Source organism: Marmota monax, unplaced genomic scaffold (genome assembly GCF_021218885.2).
Source record: "Marmota monax isolate L192 unplaced genomic scaffold, Marmota_monax_Labrador192_F-V1.1 WCK01_AAM20220418_F8-fsc00001, whole genome shotgun sequence".
NCBI classification, from domain to species: Eukaryota; Metazoa; Chordata; class Mammalia; order Rodentia; family Sciuridae; genus Marmota; species Marmota monax.
The window spans coordinates 8,096,043-8,102,042 of NW_026693777.1; positions in this window are offsets into that span (position 1 = coordinate 8,096,043).

The window sequence follows — 6,000 nt, forward strand, 5'->3', positions numbered from 1 at the left end:
TAAAAAATGTGGTGTGTGTGTATGCACTTGTGTGTGTGTGTGTGTGTGTGTGTGTTACTGGAGATTGAACCTAGGTGCCTGTACATACTAAACAATAACTCTCCCATTGAAGTAGATCCTCAGTCCTTTTTAATTTTACTTCCAAAGTGGCCTCAAACTTGCAATTGTCCTTTCTCAGCTCCTAAGAAATTGGAATGGCAAACATGGACTATCACTCCTGGTAAGAAATAAGTCCTTAAATGAACAAGTACTTATGTAAGAAGGCAATAATGCTGTACTTTATATTGTAATAACCCTAAAAATACTAAAATAGTGTCCCAGTATATTCTAAATTACACTACACAGTGCAATGTATTTAATACAGGAAATATATGCATTTTTTAAATTAAAATTATATTTACATGGAACTTTAAGTGCAATAAGAGCTTTCAAATTATCTAGTGTTCATAGGAAATTTAACATAAGATTTTGAAATTAAGTTAACAAAAATGTCATCTTTATAGACATGAATATATGATAATATTTATTTCATATTCTACATATAATACAGAATATACAAAACACATTCTATGTTTTAATTTATTATTATATTCCCAATATCAATTTTATTTTGTTATATTTTACAAAAATGTAACAACAAACCCCACCATGATGTATAATTACAATGCACCAATAAAAATGTGGAATAATAATAAAATAAAATTTAAATTAAATTTAAATTTGCATTCTCTTAAAAAGTTTTAAAACTTACATTAACTTAAATATTCCATTTTAGTGGGAACATTTAATTCTCTAACAATACCAAAATACTTTTCAGACTCACAAAAGGAATGAATATTAAATACTTAAATTTATTTCTAAGGAAACAAAATCATTGCATTTTTAATTAATAATGACCAAGGTAAAATATATAATGTAGAAAAGTAGAAAAATGAAAAATGCTGCTTAAATCATTCATTCTATTTGAAATTTCAGTTGTTTTATTTTATATATTCATTATAATATTATACTTCATTTAAACTGTATCCTTTCATTTTACAACTTCAGTACTGAGTATTTAAGGCCATGAGTATGTGTGTGTGTGTGTGTGTATTTTTCTGAATTGAACACAACTGTACACAATTTTGAGATTAAATCCTAAGATATTTCTTCATATATTATATGATAAATTCTTCTTAGAAACAAATAAGGGCCTTTCCATCTCTTTCTGTTCTTAACAGGTGAAAATGACAGCAAAATCAATAAAGATAACTGTAAGGTCAGGATGAAGAACATTCCCAGTTCAGATCTTAATTTCAGGAACAATTTGCCATGACATCTGTGTAGTCTCTTCTTGGAAGTTTAGCAGATCTGACAGCTAATTAATTATAAAGCAAGATTAGGGACTGGACTGAAGTGCTGGCAGAAGAGAATTCATCTTTTGTGACAACATGTTTCAGTATATTCATTTTCTTAGACTTGAAAGACATACCCCTAGCAAATCATTGTTTCTCTTTAAGCTCAAAAAGGAAATCGAACATGACATGGACAATTACCAAGATATTCTCAGAAAAATGCATTCCTTAAAGAGAAACATAGAAACAAATTGTAACTATGTAACATCTAAAATTTCCCTGTGCTTTTTGTCTAAATTATATGCAATATATAAAATCACTTTCTTATAAAATAATGAGATAAAAGTAAAAATCTATAAGTCAAAAAACAGATATATAATAGTCATGAATTAAATTGTGATACAAACACATTCTAACTTAAAACTTCAATTATCATCTGGGTTCTGGGGCGCATGACTGTAACCTCAGCCGCTTGTGAGGCTGAGGGAGGATCACAAGTTTAAAGCCAGCCTCAGCAAAGGCAAGGTGCTAGCAATACTGCTGTAAATAAAATTCAAAATAGGGCTGGGGATGTGGCTCAGTAGTTGTGTACCCCTAAGTTCAATCCCTGGTACCTCCCCTCCCCCCTAAAAATTCAATTATCAAATATAATGATCAAATTATATTTATCACATATAACTAAAAGGAAAACAAATTTATGAAGAAATTAATATTTTCTAAAATTAATTTCTTAAAGCTTAGGATTTAATCTCAAAATTGTGTACAATTGTTTTCAATTCAGAAAAATACACACACACATACTAAAAGGAAAATAAATTTATGAAGAAATTAATATTTTCTATTCTAATTCAGAAAAATTATCTATGCCAGTTAAAGTCTATTTTATATAGCTATATATAAACAGAAGTAAAACCAAAATTTTCACCATTAGTATTTTTCAATACTATATTCTTTTTAAAAAATATTTTTCAGTTGTCACTGGGCCTTTATTTTATTTATCTATATGTGGTACTGAGAATCGAACCCTGTTCCTGACAGGTTAGGTAGGTAAGCACTCTACCACTGAGCCATACCCCCAGCCCTTAAATATTATATTCTGTTAAAAATACAGAAACTTCCAGTTTCAAGTATAGTGTAAGAAGTTTAGAAATTGACCTCAGACCTAAGAACAAGTAAAAAACAGAATTATTACATGCATAAATTTCTCAGATATCTTAGAGAATAGGGTTATAGGAAAAACTTTTGGTCCTCCTCCCACCCCCAGCAAACAGGAGATAAACAGTTGAGTATAGAGAATGACAATGTACTGGGCAGAAAGCATTCAGCACAGACCTACTTTAGATATGAAATGGTTCCAGGGTAGGAATACCTAAGCTGTAATAAATTGTTAAAGTGTGGATAATTCTGAGACATAAAAACTGTAAATATACCCAGTCATTGCAATGTTTGACTTAGTTGTTTCCACTAGGAGCTATACAAGGTTCTTATGGGGCAATCTACTCATGCTTCCAGAAGGGGGAGAGGGAAAGTGAACAATTTTGAATATCCCACAGCATTCTGACTCTAACAAGGTCTGCCTTCAGTAGAAACTATTTGGCCAGATCCTAACATGATGGATAACACTAAAGCCTAACCTTAAGGGAGGGAAAGACATAATTCTGTCAAACTCCAGCCTTCAATTTTTTAAAAAAGGAAATACCCAATGTCAGTCTACTCTACTACCTAAGGGGGTGGTGGGAGGAGATTAGAAGTACTAGTGAAGTCTAGAGGTAAAGGCTCACAAAAATACTAATGACAAGACAATAGAATAGCTTCCTCCTGTATACATCACCACCTCATTAATAAAAGCCTATTTGCAGCAGTTTCTTTTACCTAGTTTAACATATTCTGCTATTTTTTTTAAATCAAGGTATACTAAAAGAAAAATATCACAAACAGACTCAAATAGGACAGGAATGAATGAATCATCAGACAGGGTTTTAAAATAATTATGATTAGTTTACTAACAACTCAAATGAATAAGATAGACATCATGAAAAACTGGATGGGAAATGTAAGCAGACATATGCAAATTTTAAGAAAAAATATTGGAAAGTACTAAAAATCAGAAATACTATAACCAAAATGAAGAATGCTTAAATGGGCTTACCTATAGACTGGACATGACTGAAGAAAGAATCCCTGAAATTGAAAACATGTTAACATTAACTGGCAAAACAGAAGAAGAAGAAGGAGGAGGAGGAGGAGGAGGAGGAGGAGGAGGAGGAGGAGGAGGAGGAGAGGAGGAGGAGAGAGGAAGAGGAGGAGGAGGAGAAGGAGGGGGGAGAAAAAGAAGAAGAAAAAGTAGTGTGAAAAAATCAAAATAGAATCTCCATGAACCATGGGACAACTGCAAAAATACATCATAATTGGATACCAAAAGGAAAGGAAAGAGAGAAAGAAAGAAGCACAGAAAGCAATATTGACTCAGAATTTATTCTAATTTATGTCGATACCACGTTAGATATCCAGGAAGTCGAAAAAAATACCAAGCAGGATAAATGCTAACAAAAATACATGATCACATTATATTCAAAAGGCTCATAAAAGAGAGGAATTATATCAATTTTCTATACTCTTTCATTATGTGGAAAAAGGAGAATACTTTCTAACTCACTTATGAAGCCAGAATAAACCTAATACCAAAACTAGTCAAAGACATTACAAGAAAATATAACTACAGACCAATATCTTTCTTGAACATAGTTGCAAAATAAAAACAAATATTAGCAAATTAAATCTAACAATGTATAAAGATAATTTTATATCACAATGAAGCAGAATTTATCATGGGTACACAAAGCTGGTTCAACTTTCAAAAATTACTTAATGTAACCCATTGCAACAAGAAGACAAAGGAAAAACTACATAATCATGGCAATAAATAGAGAAATGCATTTGAAAAAAAGCCAAATCTTTCATGGTATAACATCAACTGATCTTTGACAAAGAAGCAAAGGCAAAACAAAGGAGAAAACATATTTTTCAAACATATTGTATCACATGACTTAAACATCTAGGTTAAAAAGAAATTTAGGAACTGCTTTTATACACTTCACAACATGTTTCTCAAAATGCATAAATAGCAAAAATATAAAATGAATATAATAAAATACCTAGAATATAACATGTTAGAAAACAACATAACCTTAGGGATGGTGACAAGATTTTAAATACAATGTCTAAATGACTCATGAAATAATGAGTGATAGACTGAACTTCAATAAAATGAAAAAAAAAAAACAAACTTTATCTGTGCAAGACACTGTCAAGACCATGAGCAGACAAGTCATAGTGGGACAAAATATTTGCAAAAGATTCATTTGATGGAGGACTATTACCCAAGATATGAAAAGAACACATAGAACAACCACAGAAACAACACACAAGTGAAAAATGGACCAGAGACCTCAGCCAACATCTCACCAAAAAACATTTGCTTATAGCAAATGTCATTGTTTCCATATGGCATGTCTCCTAAAAATCCATGTTTTCAAGGATTGGTCCTCAGGTTGGTGCTACTAGAAGGTGAAGGAAATCTTTAAAATTTAAGACCCTTTAAGAGGTCTTTGGGTTTTTGCCACCAGTGTCTGTCTCTCTCTCTCTCTCTCTCTCTCTCTCTCTCTCTCTCTCTCTTTCTTTCATTTCCCAGTTGCCATGAAGTGATGGCACTTTGTTCCACATGCTACCCTTCACAAAGTGTTGCTAGACCCAAAGCAATGGGTCCTCCTGGCCATAGACTGAAACCTCCAAAACTATGAGTCAAAACCAAAAGTTTCTTCTTTATAAATTGATTATTTAAGATATTTTGTAACAGAAAGTTGACTAACAGAGTAAACATATTAAAAGATGCTGCAATTATGTGTCATTAGGGAAGTGAAGTAAAACAAGGAGATACCACTACCACACATATTAGAATGGCCAAAATCCAGAACATTGATACCACCAAAATCTGGTGAAGATGTACAGCAACAGGCTGACAGGAAACCAAAATGGTGTGGCATTTTGAAGACTGCTTGGTGGTTCCATTTGAGACAAAGCTTCCTCTTATGACTGATTCAGTAATAAGGCCCTTTTGTATTTATTAAAAAAAGTGATGTTCTCTCAAAAAACTGCATGTGAATGTTTATAGAAAATAAGTTGTTCTTCAGTAGAAAGGTGGATATAGTGCTGAATGTGCACAGAATGGAATTATTTTTTCAGTGCTAAAATGAAATGAACTATCAAGCTCTATTTCCTAACTAAAAGTTTCAAGTTACCACACTGGTGGGGGACATGGATAGCAGGGAAAAGTGTTCATTGTCCCAGAACAACAGAGTTTTATGGTTAGAATAATTTTGCTAGGAATCAGAAATACTTGAGTATAATTTAGACCTTATGATGTGAACTCCTCTGAGAAGCAACTTCCTCATCTGTGAAGTAGAAATAAAGAAAACCTATCTAAATCTATCTAGAGGTTATAAGAATATGAAGGACTTTGTACAGTGACTGCCACATAGCCTCCTCTAAGGCATTATTGTACAATTTTTCTGAATCAATAGATAAATTGTCTTGTCTATCAGTATTCTTAGGCAACAGACTGCAAATATGTGAGTTTTTCTGATTTTCTCTAGTGATTATAATTAGT